Consider the following 21,619-nt stretch of genomic DNA (forward strand, 5'->3'; position numbering starts at 1 on the left):
TTGAACGAGGATCCTTGTTTCTGGGTCTGAATTTCTGGTGAGATAAATGCTGCCTCCGTTCAGAGTTTCCTATTTAAGATGGTACTCAGTGGCGTATCCTGGTATCAAGACGTGGGCTACCACTAGACTTAAGCTACCCCTTTTCGATAGTTGGTTTAGGGAACATCAAGCCTTAAGCATTTTGAGCTGCATCCAACAGCCAACGGAGCTGCCCGCTGTGTTGTCAAGGCTGCTTCACAAGCTACTGCCCTGGCCTCTGCCACAGCCAATACTCAACAGCTGATCAATCGAGTTGGTAGCCTAAGGTTTAGCAAATTGAAGTCCCGCTTTGAGGCTAAATGGATAGAATGCTTGCCTTTGGTCCGACGGCCCCGGTTCAATTTTCAGAATCAACCCCCTCATACTATTAATTCCCCTGGCTTGGGAACTGGGTGTTTATGACGTCTTCGCCATTCGTTTTATCCTTATTAGGTCACCACCAAGCCTATGTAGATGCCATGCACCATTCTTCTTTCTTCGTTTCGGCCTGCTGTGGACCACGTTATTTTAACCGTTTGCATCCTTGAGCTTTAATTCTTCCCCAGTACTCACGCATTCTCGTTCTGTGAGCCTCCTTTCTTTCATCGTTCCACTTCTTGCCTGTTTTCAACTTTGGCCTTTCTTGGAACCTCTTGTATCCCTGGAGCTTTTTCTGGAGAGGAGCACGTTTCTGGATGTCTTCGAGTGTGATTCCTATTTCTTGAAGGTCTTTTTCAACTTCGATAAACCAGGGTCCCTTGGTTTTCTTGTTAAGAAAGTGGGAAAAGATCCTATTGGTCTGTCTCTGTGTGCTCATGCGTGCTATATGGCCATAAAAATTAATCCTCCTTTTCCGAATCATGTCCGTTATCCTCTCTATATGCTGGTACAGATCACTGTTGTGTCGTCTCCTGTACTCACCATTTTCTTTGATTGGTCCAAGAATCTTTCTCAGGATTTTTCTTTCTTTAGCTTCTAGCTTCTCCATCAGACCTTTTCTGTTCATTGCAAGGCATTCTGCTGCGTACAGTGCTTCCGGGCGCACAACCGAACAATAATGCCTAAGCTTGGCGTTGATGGACACTGATCTTTTGTTGTAGACATTCCTAGTCAGCTGATATGCCACCTCCATCTTGTTGATTCTGCACATGATTTCTTCTTTCTCAGAGTTGTTAGGTACTATCCACTCGCCTAAGTACTTAAACTTTTCCACCTGCTTGATTTTTCCCAGTTCCACAATGAGCTCTCTGGGAGCTGGCTTGATGTTGGTTATAAACTCTGTTTTTTTGGAAAGAGATTTGGAGGCCAGCTTTTGCTGCTTATTTTCTCAGTTGGTTAATTTGTTTTTCAGCAGTATCTAGGGAATCAGAAAAGATCGCTAGGTCATCTGCAAAAGCTAGGCAGTCTATGATAAGATCATCTTTCTTATATCCTATTCTAAGGCCATTCTCAACCTCTTCCTTGCACATATCCTTGCGCCATTCCCGTATTATTATTATTATTAACATCATCATCATAATCGTTAAATAACAATGTTGAATTTTACAGCGGTCGTACCCATCGTTCAATGGTTAATTATCTTCCTCGGGAGATCAGTGGTAGTGTCCGACCCATGATCACGGTTTCGATTCCAACCAACAAAAGAGAACACTAAACCTGAAAGAATGCGTTTCATTTTAGCAGATCTACCAATAACAAAACTATATTACTCCTATAACAGCAGCCCTGCAGTGTCTTCCTACAAGGATCTAGAAGTAAACGGGAGTGAAATACCAGCACTCAGTTATCTATATATTTAAGACAGAAGAGTGAGGTGAGGAAGTATATACGATGAGTAACGCATGGTGATAGCAGTGGCGATCTGACGGACCGAAGCCTAGCACAGCTATCCTCCGCCGGTCCCCGCGCCTGTAGGCAGACAGCAGCAAGCCGCGTGAGGCGAGTCGATGGGAAGGGACGAGAGTCTGGGCTGCAGTATCAGTCTCCGAAGCCTTGTTCTCAGAAATACGTGCGACGTGTTTTCTCATTGCTTTCAAGGTTTGCAAATGGAACAATGTGTCAGATGCTTACAATATAATGTGCTTTAGATTTCCAGCGCTCGCATTTGAGGTTTGGGCTTCACTGATAGCCTTGGTAGCCCTCAGTATACGCCACTGATGGTACTCATACGCTCGGGAAGCAGACTGGATCGATTCACATTTGTGTTCTCAATAATAATAATAATAATAATAATAATAATAATAATAATAATAATAATAATAATAATAATCCTCGATCTCTGGATAGGGTGAAGGGGACCAGTAAGCCGGCCGGCCCACTGCGCCGGTTTGAAACCTCTAGATTGTAATTATACTCGTTATTATTATTATTATGTACATTTTCATTAAAGACTGTTATGCCTTTCAGCGTTCAGTCTGCAAGCCTCAGTCAATTAACTAGCTCCTCTACAACCTCTACAACCCTCTATAGATATCTTTATTATCGTAGGTAAATTTCAATATTTCCATGGTATTAATCATATTCCCTACTTGTCCAACCTGCACTTACGAGATGTCGAGCTATCTTTACATACTGCTTCCGCCTTCTGTAAATCCTCTCATTTGCGCTCCCCTTGTTCATTAACGATCCCTGGAATGTCCTTCATAGAGCTTGTTTCTGCCTTGAAGTACCTATACATACACATTCCATTTTTTTTGCTAGATGTTTTACGTCGCACCGACACAGATAGGTCTTACGGCGACGATGGGACAGGAAAGGGCTAGGAGTGGGAAGGAAGCGGCCGTGGCCTGAATTAAGGTACAGCCCCAGCATTTGCCTGGTGTGAAAATGGGAAACCACGGAAAACCATTTTCAGGGCTGCCGACAGTGGGGTTCGAACCTACTATCTCCCGAATACTGGATACTGGCCGCACTTAAGCGACTGCAGCTATCGAGCTCGGTACATTCCATTTTTCACTAAAATTCATATGACTGCCGATTATACTTGTCTGTCATCCTTAGCTGACTTTCTGCTAAATTCAACTTCCTGGTAAATTCCTTCGATCTTTACTTATTTCCAGAACCTTTCCTAACTATATCTCTTTCTAACCTGCGCTTCCCTCTTAAAATCTTAATTTCCCTGTTATAGTCTAGTCCTAGTGGGTATTTACAATTCCTTACATAACTGTATTCAGACTCTTCCAAATTTGATTAAAACCCATCCGGTAGGCAGTTCACATATTTGCTTACCATTCTCCACCAATATTAATTTAAGAAAACTCCCTCATGCCTCTCTTACAAACCATACGGTACTGCTCAATAGTCCTCCTCTTACAACCTTCCTTTCTATAACATTTGCCGGACCCGCGGTCGGATTTTAGACTTAGGCTTCGATTCCCGGCCAAGTCAGGAATTTTTATCCAGACCTGAGGGTTGGTTCGAGGTCGAATCAGCCTGCTATCTAACGGTGAGATAGTGACTCTATCAGAAAACCAAGAATAAAGTCCGAGAGGATTCGTCTCACTGACCATGCGTCACCTCGTAATTTGCAAGCCTTCGGACTGAGCAGTGGTCGCCTGATAGACCAAGGCCCTTCAAGGCTGTAGCGGCTTGGCATTTGTCTTTCTTTCTTAATCTGTTTACCCTCCAGGGTAGGTTTTTCCCCCGGACTCAGTGAGGGATCCCAACTCTACCGCCTCAAGGGCAGTGTCCTGGAGCGTGAGACATTGGGTCGGGGGATAAAACTAGGGAGAATGACCAGTACCTCGCCCAGGCGGCCTCAGCTGCTATGTTGTACAGGGGCCTTTCCTGGAGATGGGAAGATTGGAAGGGATAGACAAGGAAGAGGGAAGGAAACGGCCGTGGCCTTAAGTTAGGTACCAACCCGGCATTTGCCAGGAAGGGAAGTGGGAAACCACGGAAAACCACTTCCAGGATGGCTGAGGTGGGAATCGAACCCACCTCTACTCAGTTGACCTCCCGAGGCTGAGTGGACCCCGTTCCAGCCCTCGTACCACCTTTCAAATTTCGTGGCAGAGCCGGGAATCGAAGCCGGGCCTCCGGGAGTGGCAGCTAATCACACTGACCACTACACCACAGAGGCGAACTTGGCGTTTGTTCTTGTTGTTTCTATAAAATTTATTTCTTAACTATGACTAAAAAACTTCATGATCACATATCATCTATCCCTTAAGTTTTTCTATAGAGCTCATCTGATCTTATCAGCACCATGTCTGGAATATTCTTCCCTCTACTTGGTTTCATCACTTTCTGATTCAGTTGTCTTACCTAAATTAACTTATTTACCATTAGTTGATTATTAGTTCTGCCATTCGGATTACATTTCCAGGTAACGATTGGTAAATTGAGATCTCTCACTACACTCACGATCCGTTCTGTGTCCTTATCTCACATAGATGATTATCTTATCAAAGAATTAATTCCGCATTAATTTTAGCATCACTCCTTTCTTGCCTGTAAACATCCTCACCCCCCACTTCACCCGCTTAAAACATGAACATCTTTAGGGATGAGCCTTAGGCCAAGAATTTCAGTTTCTCATCCTTAACTTCATCATAGCTTACACATTCTTCTTTCACCAGTATGAATACTCCCCACCGAGCGAGTCGGCCATGCGGGTAGGCGCGCGCAGCTGTAAGTTTGCATTCGGGAGCGAGTGGGTTCGAACCTTACTGTCGACAGCCCTGAAGATGGCTTCCAGTGGTTTCCAGTACAAGACTTAGTACTGCTTGTCCTGAACAAATGTTTCTCGATTGCCGGATTGGACGAAGAGGACCTGTAAGCTGACCGGTACGCTCCCCCGATTGGGGATCTCTAGATGTTCTTACGTAAGGAAAGCTAAAAGATGTTGTCTACGAGGAAATGCCGAATGAAACGCCTTATTGGAGCAGCTTTACCTTAATTAAGGCTACGGATGCTTCCTTCCCACTCCTAGCCCTTTCCTGTCCCGTCATCGCATAAGACCTATCTGTGTCAGTGCGACGTAAAGCAACTTGTAAAAAAAGAAGAAAATTTCCCTCTCCTTTCGATTCTATCCTGTCTCTACGATAAACACTCCAGTTCCGGAAAAAAATTCCGCACCCATAATATCACATCTTAGCCATGATTCATTTCCTATTACGATATCTGGTAAATTTGTAGCTACTTCTTTTCTTGCAATTCTTCTACAAACTAACATTAACAACATTATGGCATTCTTACGTCCAGATCTCCTTGGCTAAATGTTTAGCATGCTCGCCTTTGGTTACAGGGGTCCCGGGTTCGATTCCCGGCAGGGTCGGGAATTTTAACCATAATTGGTTAGTTCCCTGGCACGGTAACTGGGTGTATGTGCCGTCTTCATCATCATTTCATCCTCATCACGATGCGCAGGTCGCCTACGGAAGTCAAATAAAAAGACCTTCACCAGGCCTTTCCGGACGCCACACGCCACTTCCAGCTCCATGTACTCTCATCCCACAGGACAATTTTTCATATACGGGCCAACTTTCTTACGTAGGAAATTCCACCGATGTTCGAAAAATTTCCGCTGCAGACGAGAAGGAACATATGGGGTGCCCAGCTCATAGTACAAGACTTAGTACTGCTTGTCCTGAACAAATGTTTCTCGATTGCCGGATTGGACGAAGAGAACCGGTAAGCTGGCCGGCACGTTCCCGCGATTTGGCATCTATAGATGTTCTTACGTGGGGAAAGCTAAAAGATGTTGTCTACGAATAAATACCGAATGGTACCCCTTATTGGAGCAGCCTGTATGGACATTTCTTCTGGCTAAACGCCATCATTTTGAACACAACTGGTAAACGTACACATTCGGGAGAGGTAGGCATACAGTACATAGCCTGGTAGCCAGGAAGTCGTAAAATTTAAGAAACGGGATTTCCAATTCTGGAGGTGCATATGGCCCTGCGGTGCACTCAGCCTACATCAAAAATGAGTACCAGGTTAATTCATGGGGGCAAAGGAGGCTGGGCGTAAAGCTAACCGCTCTATCCCATCAAGTGCCGAGGTTAGGAATAGTGGAAGCCTTTACCTTCCACCCCTCCAAGGGCCTTCACGGCTTGTACGGAGATGACTTTGCTTTCTTTTTGATGGGCATTGTCCCATTAAAAAACATATCAAGGATATCGGGTGGATGGTGTAAGGAAAATTTTCGAAACGGTAGGAATGGGATACTACTGCGAAAGGGACTGCTTAGAGCAGCAGAGAATATGAAAAAAAAAAAATTGTCCAGAGAGTTATGGATATCGAAAAGCAACAAATTCCTTCACGATGTAAAAATAAGAGGTCACTAGCGGAATTTTATAATGTAATCGGGAGAATGAGGACGAATGTAGATAATATACGTAACAAGAAGGAAATGAGTGGAATTATATGGTGGTTAATGGGAGTACACAAAAATAAAGCTTACAGACAGAATAGGGATGATAACACATGTTTATTATGTTCTAAAGAAATGGGATGGGTACATCTTATAAAAGAATGTTGAGAGACAAGGGAAATCAGAGAGAAATTTGTGGATGAGGAGGATAGGAGGACAATTGATCATGAAACTCAGTTGTATACCGTTGTAAAGCTATTGAACAGAGAGTGGATGTACCCGGGAAGAATTGCTAAATTACTCAACATTATTAAGGGAATGTGGAGAAATAAACTGATACGTGCTACTTAGTGACGGAATTTAGCCTAAGGTAACCTATACAACATATAACTGCTGAAATCTAGAGCTATTAGGTACGTGGATTATACTTATAGCATATAAATAATGAACCGTCATGTTCTATTTAAATTGCATGTTCTTATAATATAATACTAATATTCATTTGAGATCTCGGACGCGGTATGCAGGGACTGAGGATGACTACCCCGGTGACCCTCAACTTGGTGGGGTCACGTTTCCGGGGTATCCGATGGACCCCTATAGCATCTCCGAGAAGTCTCGTGCTTTTTCTTTTTAAGTTCCATTTATTCGGATAATGTTTCTAACATCATTTCAGGTCATTCTTTCTCTGTTCAATTCCTAAATCATTTAAGTGGTTAAAATGGTTTATGATGTTTTTCGGACACTTCTTTATTTGTACTTTCTTTGTATTCAATAATTATGCTATAGGACTTCAAATTTTGTATATTTCATGGATCAAAATTAAGAAAATATTACAATAAAAAATACCCTCTCCCGGATCTACGGTTTCCGAGATTATGGGAGACGGGTATTATCTTATGTTATGTTATCACATTAAGAAAACATGAACTTATTACTCGAAAACCATTTTCCGAGCATTGTTGGAATCGTTGTACGGTCTATTTTGTGAGCCCCTCTATATACTTCCACTCTGTGAAAACATCGCATTAATGACACATCTCGTTTCGATTAAATACGCAGTAGAATTTTTAGTTCATTCACCCTGTATATTCAAAACATGACGCAGTTTATTAGACATTTGGAATGAAGCCATTTTGGTTAGGCAACTATGCCATTCCTCACCATGTTAATCAAACCTAGCACAATGGCACGTTCGTTAGCTTTCATACGATGTTGCGCCTTTAACCTGCAGTAATAGGGACCTAATGCAATAATGTTCGGAATCTATTGGTGCAACTGCATACATTAATCTATCGATTTTTTCCACCATATTTCCTTTTCTTCCATGTATTCTGGCTGAATATATAGTTCTCGGAAATATCAGAATAGCATGAACATGTAACCTCGTAATCAGTTGAATTATCTGTACTAATATATAAAGAGGTAACGTTTGTTTCTATGTAACGGCTAATCTCGGGAACTACTGGACCGATTCTAAAAATTATTTCACTAATAAAAAGATACATTATCCCTGACTGCTATAGGCTATATTTAATTTTCAAAACAATTCGAGGGGAGGCGACGTGGGGAGATATAAAAATACTAGGCTAATATAAGCGAAATATCGAATTTGTCGTACAAGGACGAGACAAAGCTCAATTTAAGCCCCTTGACGCAAAGAACAAAACTCGGTAAGCCCTACGGGTCAGAAAACCATGTTTTAAGGCCCTAAAACCAACCGTTATTGAGATATTGGCACCACACTACCCCTGCTCTGGGAATCGGATAAAGAAATGAACTGCCGTAACCATGGCAACATCAGCTCCAGTATGCTTACAGCATCGAGATTATCTACAATACATCACAGAAACCTAACATGTTACAGACATAAAATTCAGTATTTGGAATCTCCTTTAAAATAAAAGAACACACATTTTTGTTTTCAGAAAATCGACTTAAGGAGTGAGGTTTGAAAAAGGTGATGGAAAGAGTTGAATTCTTTATTTGAGGATATATATATCCCAGAAACGGAAGATGTTACAGACGTTAAAATTGGTAGGCCGTACTTGGAATCTCTTTTAAAAATAAATGAACGCACTTTTTCTGGAAAATCCACTTAAGGGGGTGAAATTTTTTGAAAAGCTGGTGATATTTTGTAATGAGTATCTTCTTCTCTTCCACCGGTCTTCCCACACTTGTGGGGTCGCGGGTGCGAACTGTGTCGCTATGTGGATTTGACGCTGTTTTACGACTGGATGCTCTTCCTGGCGCCAACCCTATGTGTAGGGATGTAATTACTATTGAGTATTCCTGTTTTGGTTGGTAATATGAAGAGGAGTGGGGCAATTTTTAAAATTGGTATATCTCATAAAACTTAACATGTTACAGGCGTGAAAATTGGTATTTGTAATCTCATTTAGAAATAAAGAAACCCCTTTCTTTGACTGTTTCTCAACTGTAGAGTTCCATGTCGCATGTTCCAGATTTAGCTCTGCCAGTAGCTTGGTCATCTTAGCCCCAAAAGGCAATGCCACAAACGTGGTTTACAAAGAGGTTCTGGCGTAAATGAAATTCAATTATTCGGCGAGTTTTTATACATTACGGATTTTCAGATGATGTCTTAGTGCAGTACCGAGGAAAAATTAATTTTTATCAACTTACGAAATCCTCGTGTGCGAAGCCGTGTGTAACAGCTAGTTAGAAATAAAACAATATTTCATTGTCGTATGTTTACCTGTAGCATGATTCGGGGTTTCTTATTCAAACTCATGAGTAAAATACAAATTCTGATCATTTCGTTCGTCGACATCTGGATAAATTAGGCTATATGAATGGACCTTCTTGAACTTCATTTTCAAATAACCTCGAAAACTCTTCATGTATACTGACATATCTCATATTCACATAACTCAAAATTTCATGATAATTCCCAGTACCATCATTATTTAAAAAAACGCCTTGGTGGAAGCATCAAATCGCTTACACATATTTAAAAATAAATTTTGTACCTTTAACACTGGAATTTATTTCTATATCTTACCATTAAAATGCATCGTACGGCACAATACCTCTATCAACAAAGTCTTCCAGTGTTCGACTAGCAAGTTTTTCTGATTTTGACGCAAGTATAGAGAGGTCTTTGTACCTCAACTCCTGTGTACTGATCCACTAAATACTGCTCCTGGAAAAGTAATTCTGATTGATTTAAGTATGAAAAATTCTCCCCTAACTGTGCAAGTCTGTAGCCAGCGAAATGAAGCATAGTTAGGTTAGTTCTATGCCTATGACGTCTAACGTCATTATATTCGAGTTTCTTATCTCAGCTTGGCTCATCAAATGGAAAAATTAAAGATTACATCATCGGGTCACAATATGGACTGTGCTCTAAACAGACAACAATCAAAGACCACCTTGTACATCATGAACAACAACATAGCGATTAGAAGTTTGTTCACCTGTCTCAAAAACGAAAACTCCGCAATTTCATCCGCTGGTCCTCTGTAACATTGTTAACAAACCGTAAGTGAACAGTGCGTGGATTGTCGGAGGATAATCGCTGTTGTAATATACCTCCATCTGTTTTATAATATACTGCATGGGGATCTCTGAAAATAGTTGCACTATTAGACACTGCGATGTTCACATCTGATGCGACTGGCTAGGACTGAATCAAGAGGGGGCGCAATTTTCATCGGGTAGTAAAACCGATGTATCTGTGAATTTGCCCTTGGATTTTAAATCTGTGGGGTTCTAGTCCTGGAACTTGGCTTCGATTTGCTGAGAATGATGCAGATGGCATTGCACGGTACTAAAGTACTCCCTTAACTTGTTAGTAAAAATGTTATTAGTTAATATGAGGTTTTTAAATTCTATGTATGCACGGAGCTGAGGGTGGAATATGAAACTATTATGATAACACGAAGGAAAATGCTCGTCTGTGATTCCTCCTTCAAAATTAAATGTCTTTCAATGACTACATTTTTTGATATATTTTTTTTGATATTTGTTTTACGTCGCGCCGACACAGATAGGTCTTATGGCGACAATGGGACAGGAAAGGGCTAGGAGTGGGAAGGAAACAGCCGTGGCCTTAATTAAGGATATAGCCCCAGCATTTGCCTGGTGTGAAAATGGGAAACCACGGAAAACCATTTTCAGGGCTGCCGACAGTGGGGTTCGAACCTACTATCTCCCGAATACTGGATACTGGCCGCAATTAAGCGACTGCAGCTATCGAGCTCGGTGTATGACTACATTCTTTGGGCCTACATCGTATTATATTCCTCTATCTTCAATTACATTTTCCTGTCTTAATGGACTGTTCATGTTACCGAAGTCAGTTCTTGATGCGCGTAAGCGTCTTTCATGTATTAGAATTTAAAATTCTGATATTTCTACAAGTTGTACCATGTTCCATTGGACGGCCAGCGGTACTAATAATAAAGTCATGCACGAAGGTATTATAGTTCACACCAAGTTTTCACATGGACTTCAAATTAAATCTACAGGGTGTCCCAGGAGCAATGGTCAATATTCAGGGATATGACAAGAACGACCATTTGAAGCAGAAATACTCCATCCTACTCCGAATGGTTTCCAAGATAGAACACATTTAATGTACATTTGTTTTTTTTTTGGCTAGTGGCGCCTACGTATGTGTCTTATCTACCCAACCTCCTTGGCGTTTTGAAATGGCTACAAGTTTTCCGCATGTAATATTCGCCATACACGTGTTCCTGGGGCACTGATGCGTGCAGAAAGTCGCCATGTGATGGTAGTAGGACTACGCTGTACCATTTCAACAATGTGTTGTTGTTCCTGCACAGGTTTTTGAACTAAAAAATGAAATGGCGTATGGCTTTTAGTGCCGGGAGTGTCCGAGGACAAGTTCGGCTAGCCAGATGCAGGTCTTTTGATTTGACACCCGGAGGTGACCTGTGCGTCGTGATGAGGATGAAATGATGATGAAGACGACACATACACCCAGTCCCCGTGCCAGGGAAATTAACCAGTTAAGGTTAAAATTCCCGACCCTGCCGGGAATCGAGCCCGGGACCCCTGTGGCCAAAGGCCAGCACGCTAACCATTTAGCCATGGAGCCGGACGGTTTTTGAACTACACGTCCAGAAGAAAAATGGGAACTTGGAAGAATACTTGTTTCACTCAATGTGCTGAAAACTCCGGTTAATTGTCTAGATCAAGAATTCGACGTGTCGGAAAGCGCCGACAGTACTCCTCGACAGCAGCGGGAACACTGCCATCGTAGAAGCCGAAAACATACACCATATCTGCATATCCTTGATCAGTGCGGATGTGTGGCGTTTTAGCCAGCGCGTGCACAAACACAGCAAACCGATGTTTCTCTCCGATATACTCTCAATCCCTCGCACTACTTCACTCACAACACACCGTGGACAACTGCGCGTTCAATGGCAGAAAGACATCCTGAGCAAAGAGGCTGAAAGCAACGAGGTAGGGTGGGCTGGATTGAAACATCAAAGAGGTTGAGTGGATAAGACACATACGTGCGCGCCTCTAGGCCTAAAACAAATGTACATTAAATGTGTTCTATCTTGGAAACCACTCGGAATAGGGCATTTGCCCATATGAAGTTTTTGCTTCATTCCTGCCATATCCCTGAATATAGACCATTCCTCCTGGGACACCCTGTATAGAGAATACAGTAATAAAACCAAACCAAACCAAACCCCATGGCACTACAGCGCTTGAAGGGCCTTGGCCTACCAAGCGACCGCTGCTCAGCCCGAAGGCCTGCAGGTTACGAGGTGTCGTGTGGTCAGCAGACGAAACCTCTCGGCCGTTATTCTTGGCTTACTAGACCGGGGCCGCTTTCTCACCGTCAGATAGCTCCTCAATTCTAATCGCGTAGGCTGAGTGGACCTCGAACCAGCCCTCAGGTCCAGGTAAAAATCCCTGACCTGGCCGGAAATCGAACCCGGGGCATCCGGGTAAGAGGCAGGCACGCTACCCCTACACCACGGGGCCGGCACAGAACACAGTAATAATGCAATTTAACAGTCAATATTCAGTGCGAGTCTCGCTCGACAGCAAGAGTAGCACGCTACCCGTCGCTGTGTACCAGCTAAGAGTGAAGTCCCTGGTCCTTGCGTGCTAAACATGCGTTGTTTCTTGAGATTTAAATAATCGGACATCCGATATTTTTAACAAAAACAAAAGAAAATGATTTTAAAACAATCACGGCATTGTTAGTTTTTAACTAAGACCTTTCACAGTATCATGGATAAGTTATTATAGTTCCCTCCAGATTTTCGTATGAATATCAAGCTAAAAGTAGTATGTAGAAGGCCGGGCTGAGTGGCTCAGACGGTTATGGTGCTAGCCTTCTAACCTCAACTTGGCAGGTTCGATTCTGGCTCAGTCCGGTGGTATTTGAAGGTGCTCAAATACGACAGCCCCGTGTCGGTAGATTTACTGGCACGTAAAAGAACTCCTGCGGGACTAAATTCCGGCACCTCGGCGTCTCCGAAGACCTTAAAAAGTAGTTAGTGGGACGTAAAGCAAATAACATTATTATTAGTATGTAGAAGACTTAGTAGTGCACGATGAACAATCCGATCACAATAACTTACTGAATAGCCTAACTTCTGTACTGACTATGGCCATAGAAATAAACGCGTATAAGGAAGTAAGCTTGTGGTTTTATGTGCCTGATCATTTTGCGACTTTAGCCATGGGACCATCAAATGACCGTGGAATTCGAACCATAAGACTTACATAAAATATCCTGCTTGAATTGACAGGGACTTGAGCCGCAGCCACCTTGGTAGGAAGTCGGTGAGGATATCACTCAGTTCTCACGCACCGCCAAGTAAACTCGAATAATCACTTGAATAAAAATAATTTAATGGCGCGTGGCCTTCGAAAAGGCCTGGTGCAGGTCTTTCAATTTGACGCCGTATAGGCGACCTGCGCGTCTGTGAGATTGGGGCCCTACCTATGATGAATTCTAATGCTTAAGACGGCACACACACACAGCCCCCGAGCTTCTGGCAGGTTAAAAACTCCGACTCGGCCGGGAATCGAACCCGGGACACTCTGGACCAAAGGCCAGCACGCTAACCATTCATCCGTGGAGCCGGACTTGAATAAAAATGATTACAGGGTTCAAATTTTTGAAGGCACATGATTGATGGCTGTCTCGGTTAAGAAATAGGTCCATTTCTTTCATACTTTACCGCTGAATAGTGTACAGAAGGACGACTGTTATACCCTTTGAATTATTTATCAGCATTGAAACTCGGCATCAAGGATTTGTGTGTTCAGTGCAAAGGCTGATTGTATACAGACAGGTCTTGTCCAAAGACTAAATCTATTAATGGTAGGGCTGCTGTGATATGGAACGAATCGTACATGGTCATGCAACTGAAAGTCCTTGTTCCCTGTAGCGCGCTTCATGTACCCTCGAAATCACTGGTTCGGAAAATGGGGTCCATAGTACCCTAGGAGTCTTCGAATTTCTTCTTGGGGATCCGTGAACGAATATTCTGGATGGGAAAATTATTTTAATTATTATTAACCAAAAAATGCCAGAAGCGCATTCGTTATGAATCAGTTCTGTTGCTGTTGGTACAACTTACAAATTCGTTTGAGTATTGTCGACGACCTTCGTGAGTTATTTAACAGTTTACAACAATAACCACTAATACACGCATTTGTAAGAAAAACAAGAAAAGGAAAAGAATTGCGCACCACGAACGAATTACACCAGTACAACGAAGGTTGCCACGCAGGATCGTCACAGGCTGACATGTGCCCCATTTGGGTTTAATGTTGATTGCTTGCGCGGAAATACCACGAGGGAGTCCTACATCTCCAGCCCTCATTCATAGATGCAAGACCCCGGCTAAGGCTTTAATAACAGTGTAAGCAGTGTGAGCCACAGAGCGAAGTTAAATGAACACCCAGCATGCTTCGATAACACATTCGACAAGTTTTTGATCAGCTTTATGCTTTTGAGAAGGGAAGGTTGGATGTCGTTGCTCGCTTGTACCTTTCTGACTAGCGCTGTGAAGAGGAGGCGGACCTCCTGTTGATTGAATCGGATAATACGATTACAGCGCTCCTCCGGAGACCTCCGGTAGTCCTCCGATTGAATTCACTGGCGGAAAATTCAAGTGCTTATATGTGGGCAATGTTGCAACGGTGATCTTAGTCGGAATTACAATTTAGATTTTAGTACTAATTCCACAGATGCATGTGTTCCCCTACGTTTGTCATTCAAATGATGTAATCGTTTCAAGATCGCCGCATTATTTGTTACGTTATGAATAACAGATGTTGATCTGCTGACGTTCAGTTTGCAATAGGTGCAGGTGGATAGAATACTGTAGATTGAATATTGGCATATATTATACTGTTGCAAATGCGTTAACAATATTATTAATACTGGTAGTAAAATAGTTTAAGTGGTAATTATATTCCATTGCATGTTAACATGTATTATATACGATGTTCTTACATTAATTATACTCGTAGCTCATTTATTACGGAACAGTACATCCGGCTCCATGGCTAAATGGTTAGCGTGCTGGCCTTTGGTCACAGGGGTCCCGGGTTCGATTCCCGGCAGGTTCGGGAATTTTGACCTTAATTGGCTAATTTCGCTGGCGCTGGAACTGGGTGTATGTGTCGTCTTCATCATCATTTCATCCACATCACAACGCGCAGATCGCCTAAAGACGTCAAATCAAAGGACCTGCATCTAGTGAGCCGAACTTGTCCTCAGACACTCTCAGCACTAAAAGTCATACGCCATTTCAGTTTTTACTGAAGAGTACGAACTGATTGAAACTGGTTATATGCTGTACCGGGCTGAGTAGTTCAGACGGTAAAGCGCTGGCCTTCTGAGCTCAAGCTTGCGGTTTCAATTCCGACTTTGCTCGGCGGTACCTGAAGGTGGTCAGATGTACCGGCAGTAGCGGCGATTGGGAATTAGAAGTAGGGGGGGAAAATGTAAAGACAACAGAGTACCCCAGTTTGTGGGATATAGCGGGGGGGGGGGGGTATATACGTTATACATTAAAACTGAAAAAAAAAAGCTACTAAATGGAATTTCGACAGAGAGGTAAAGATTCTCAGCCTACCAACTTACCTGTGTTGATAATATTTATATGAGATTTTGATTCAATACTATACAATAAAACTTTCACGAGAGGAACAATATTACACATGTATTACAATTAAATAGACGTACGGCGTGATTATATAATTAAAATCATTTAGTATTTGACTACAAACTAAAAAAAAAAAAAAAAAACTAACTGACACTAAATAGACTGCCAGACTAACGAATGCACGCGTACCCTTCCTCACAGCACATACAAAGTCTCCACTACAGTACTCGCTGTGGCGCTATACAAATCGGTTAACCGCATGAACGACTTTGTTGCGTATTTCCGCTAATAATTTCGTTATTAATTAAACCAAATAATTAGCTGATAAGACAACAGGGCTTGAACAAATTGCTTGTTTTAATAATTCCTATAATACCTTGTTTCATCCAGCTAAAATGGAATACAAATGCAAAGTTTTCTCCACAAAATAGGGGGGCCACTGTCCCTTCTCGCCCCCCCCCCTAATCGCCGCTACTGTACCGGCACATGAAAGAACTCCTGTGGGACAAAATGTCGGCACCTTAACGTCACAGAAAACCACAGAAGTGGTTATGGGAGTACAATAATAATAATAATAATAATAATAATAATAATAATAATAATAATAATAATAATAATAATAATAATAATCCTTCCATCAATTTACCCTCCCGGGTTGGGTGTTCCCTCGGACCTATACCGCCTCAAGGACAGTGTCCTGGAGCGTGAGACTTTGGGTTTTGTTTTATGTCGCACAGACACAGATAAGTCTTATGGCGACGATGGGATAGGGAAGGTTTGGGAGTGGGAACGAAGCGGCCGTGGCCTTCAGTTAGGTACCATCCCGGCATTTTCCTGGAGGGGAAGTGGGAAACCACGGAAAACCATCTTCAAGGCTGCCGACAGTGGGATCCGATCCCACTATCTTCCGGATGAAAATGGGTTCGAACCCCACTGTCGGCAGCTCTGAAGATGGTTTTACGTCGTTTTCCATGTTCACGCCTAGAAATTACTCTCCTTAGCCGTTCCTATCACATCGTCGTCATAAGACGGCATGACGTAAAGCAAATTTTTACAAAAGTAATCGACAAATGAAACACGAACGATAAATGAGAATGTATATATTTCCTATATTCTCCTTCGTCATACTTATAAAGCAGTATTTACTATGTCGCTAGCACCAAATACAGTAGAGACAATACACGACACTGAGCGAGTTATCGAGGGACAGCTATTGGAGCACACTCTAGCGGATAGACCTGAACGGTACTGATTCTGTCATAAGAGCACGTGTATTTGTGTGTGAAGTTTTTGGTGTTATTTATGCGTTTTCAGTGAGTTGACATAATTAAATAGTAGCCTGTGTCATTCCTTGATATCTCCTCTCAACATGAGGGGAAAGGTATGTGCTGTGTTTGGCTGCATTGATTACGAAGTAGAGAAAAATGCGCGCTCGTTCTTCAGGTTCCCTCGTGACAAGAACATGTAAGTAATATTGTGTTTGCATATATATTCTTCCAGTGACCGAGATTTTTATAGTACTTCATAATCTTCTGACCTGCTCGAGCCATGTTTTAACGGGCTTAAAATATAATATGCATATTTTATTGTATAGTGCAGCAGTTAACCTTCAATACCGATGTGTTGTTGTAGGTGTGATCTGTGGGTTTTGAAATGTCACAGAAGCGATTTGGATAAAGTGTACAAGAAAGAAGGGACGTTACGCTTGTATAAGAATTATAAGATCTGTTCAGATCATTTCCAGGCCAGCGACTTTAAAAATCATCGACTATACAGCCAAGGGTATGTTACATTTTTACTCTAATTGTACGTAAATATTCCTCAAAGCATCACTATAGACAACATTTTCAAACTTTTATTTCTTTTATCCCTCTTCTCAGATTAAAGCTGGGATTTTATAGATTTTCTTTCTGTTAGTAGGCTTCATGTTAAGAGGAAAATTGTCCAGCTATTAAATGTTAATTCATTGCATCATATGTGTAAGGAATGCGCCGATATTTTTATTGACAAATGTCTTAATGTGATGATACATTGTTTTTAAATGAGGAAAAAAGACAAATCCAACCGTAAGATTTCAGGCAGGTATGCTAAAGCTAAAAAAGTAATGCATAAATGAAAGATTAAGCCATTTCACAGCAGTCCATTTCACACCTTGTTTATATGTCTAATTTCAGTCTTTGAATAATAACCTTTTAAATAATTCTTCATTCATTTATCCAGAATTGCTTTAGCAACTTCGAAGTTAATATCTCAATACCACTGTCTTTCTAGACGTAATTTATTTATCCATTTCCGTATATACATTTCCATTGATATTTGAATTTAGCGCGATTTGTTCAGGTCAAGTCACTAGGAGCGCCACCGTCGAATTGTCTCCCATTTTAGCAAGGCGAAATCCGTAAGTGTCGTGTATTGTCTCTACTGTATTTGCTAGCACATCCGTTGCGCACCACGGATGGAACGGCAAGCGAGGCACACATTCAGTACTGTTGCTCCGTCCTCCGCTCGCCCTCCGCTCGCGTGCCGAAGCACCGATTGGTTTCCCAGCAACAGTTTACTACCGGAGAATACCGGAGGGAGCGCTCACTCGCACTACCGATTGCAATCATAGGAGCAACTGCTCCGTTCCCAGCTCTATTCGCAACAGTAGCTCCGAGTGTAAGGACTTAGTGGGCTGTAATTTCAAACTTACGTCCATGAATGTAGGCGCCCTATAAAAATCGTTACCTACATAAACAAAAATTGATCTATATCACCGATATACCATACAATACCCCTTAACAAAGAACGTATAGTATAGGCTAGTCATTCAGAATAATTAATGCATCCTCTCATTTGTTATCAAGAAAATGCAATTATATCGACATATAATACATACCCCATATACCTGTAGGTATAAACCCTGTAGATACAACAAACAATATATCTTAATAGGTTCAGTTGTTCCTCAGAAAAGTACAGGCCCTACCTGTGCAGAACTTACACAGTGGTTCGTTCATTATTATTATGGAAATATTCCCATTATATTGGCGCTAGAATACAGTAATTTCAAGTTAAATTTGAATTCGTTTTTAATTTCTGGACATATGTAAAACACGTGAAAGACGTGGCAGAAGTAAGGGATGATTATTTACGAGCGGAGGGAGGAGTTCAAGTGGTTCAAATCTGTAAATGCTGCTGTGTAAAACATGGCACAAACGACTCCTAACCATTGGTCTTGCGGTGTAGGTGGCAACGCGTCCGCATGTCACCCGGCGGCCCCGGGTTCGATTCCCGGCCAGGTTAGTTTTTTAATTGTAAATTATTAATATCCCTGGCCTGGGGACTGGGTGTTTGTGTCATCCTTAACGTTCCTTTCCTCGCATTCAACACTTTACCCTACCGCCATTTACATAATACACGCAGGTTTCCTCATATATGGTGCAAATAGGGGCAAAGGATCTTCATAGGTCGACGCCCCGAACAAATAGCATTAAAAAAAGTTAAAGAAGGAGTGTAGTTTCGCGCAAAAACAGCGACGTCATGAATTCCTGTGAAAATGCTCGTTCATTCCTCCCGTATGAAGTTCACACTACGCGCTTGTCATTCAATGTTTTTTTTTCTTTGCTAGTTGTTTTACGTCGCACCGACACAGATAGGTCTTATGCGACGATGGGATAGGAAAGGTCTAGGAAGTGGAAGGAAGCGGCCGTGGCTTTAATTAAGGTACAGTCGCGGCATTTGCCTGGAGTGAAAATGGGAAACCACGGATAACCATCGTCAGGGCTACCGACAGTGGGGCTCGAACCCATCATCTCCCGAATACCATCTTCAGGGTTGCCGGCAGTGGGGTTCGAATCCACTATCTCCCGGATGCAATCTCACAGCTGCGCGCCCCTAACCACACGGCCAACTCGCTTGGTCGTACCGACTGTAACAGCCTGCCTGTATATTGGTGGGAAGTAGCTGGGGTGTAAGATAACTTTCTTCTTTAGCATGCCATTCCTCTGGTTCATACATTTTCTGATATATCTGGTACGTAACACACTGGTTCATCATTGTATTCGAGCTATAAAATCCCTACTCTGAGCCACTGATTGGAATGAGTAGTGTGCATATTTAACGAAATAATGACAGAGGAGTGGTCACGGCAGTCTGCGACCTGGTTATTCCAGTTCTGGAACTTTGGACTCTTAGATCGGCACCGTAGTACTGTTCGTTGAAAGTGAGAAAGTGTGCGGTTTTTCATTTGATCGACTATTTTATATGATAACATTGCTTTCAATCGCTACATTCCTACTGACGTTTTTGTAATGACCTATGTTGAATTCAGTTAGGAAAACCACCAAGTCAGTCTTTCTGAGAATCCCGTAGCGAAGCACGGGTACATCAGCTAGTAATAATAATAATAATAATAATAATGGCTTTACGTCCCACTAACTACTTATAAGGTTTTCGGGGACGCCGTGATGCCAGAATTTGGTTACGCAGGAGTTCTTTTACGTGTAATTAAATCTACCAACACGAGGCAGACGAATTTGAGCATCTTCAAATATCACCGGACTGAGCCAGAATCGAACCTGCGAAGTTGGGGTCAGAAAGCAAATGCTTCAAACGTCCGAGCCACTCAGCCCGGCATGCAATGATAATAGTATTAACTATTTCATAACGAAGTAATTTACAGTCACGGACAAGGCCTAAATTATAACATGTTTATATTTAAGAAAATACATAATTATGTTTGTACGTAAGAATGCTATGTGTAATATCGATAAATATTTAAGGTATTAACTGAGGTGCCTAGTTTTGCACAATAGTAGCGACAAGTTTTAAATTCCTGAGAAAATGCTCTTCCATTTCTCCCGTACCAAGTTCACACTACGCGCTTGTCATTCAATCGGAGGTTCTGTTACATAATTATTATGTCTGTACGTAAGAATGCTAGGCCTATTTGTAATATCGCCAAATAACTGAAGTATTAACGGAGGGGCGTAGTTTTTCACATTAATAGCGACAAGTTATAAATTCCTGTACAAATGCTCGTTCATTTCTCCCGTGCCAAGTTCAAACTACGCGCTTGCAATTCAATCGGAGGTTCTCCGGAGGCAAACGATTGAAAGCGCCCGGAGCCTCCGCTCCGTAAACAACCGCTCCGTTAACAGCGCTATTTCTGACTACACCATGGTTCGGTGATGGACGCAGTGAGAACGTGAGAGTACACACATGCGCCGAGAGGGCTCGGGTCGACCCTGGGGGGGAGGGGGACTGTCAAAATCGTTCCGTCACGTAACAGGCTGTAAACACTTCACGGGTGTCACTGCGCACCATCCAGACATATGTCACGACAGCTGCGGATACGCCTGTGTCCACCAGTACCATAACCAAGTTGCTAGCAGATCAGGATCTATCGCGACAGCGTCCCTTATGACCTGAGCATCACCGAGTACTTTTGAACTTCTACCAGGAACGGGCAGTATGGCAGCTTGGGACTTGGGACGAATCACGGTTCTGTATGGATATAGACGACCACTGAATTCTAGTCTGCAGACGTCCTCGTCAGCGCAGTGATCCACGCTTCACTGCACAGCAGCACACCGTAGTTGGGTGTCGTTTCTGCCCACTAGTGGTGATTGAAGAAACGCGTACGGCGGGGCAGTACCTCCATAAAATTCCGCTTCCCTTGCTGGTGCAGATTGAGAACCTCATTTTCTATCAGGATAACACCAGGTCTCATATAGAACGGGTATCTCTGGCTTGCCTTAGTGATGTCAACACGCTTCCTTGGCCATCAAGGTCTCCAGACCTTTCACCAACCGAGAACGTTTTGGACCAGTTTGTACGGCAAATTCGGCCAGCGGCTACGACTGCAGATTTGGAGGGTCAGTTGCGCCAGCTGTGGAACGATCTTTTTTAGGAAAACATCCGTTGCTTGTATGCCTCCACGCCCGACCGTATCACCAACTGTCTCCGTGATACGGGTAGTCCAGCACCGTACTCAGTAATTCTTGCAAATGTCCCTTACTGTGCAATAAATGCTTGGTGTGGTGCACTACTTTGAAAGTTTCTTTATACTACCATGACTTGTGCCTGCAACCACTTACATGTCCCTGCGATAGCTCCTTCATCGTGTTCAATACGTTTGCAAATAAGTTTATTTTGTAAGTTT

This window comes from Anabrus simplex, chromosome 2 (assembly GCF_040414725.1).
Source record: "Anabrus simplex isolate iqAnaSimp1 chromosome 2, ASM4041472v1, whole genome shotgun sequence".
Lineage (NCBI taxonomy): Eukaryota > Metazoa > Arthropoda > Insecta > Orthoptera > Tettigoniidae > Anabrus > Anabrus simplex.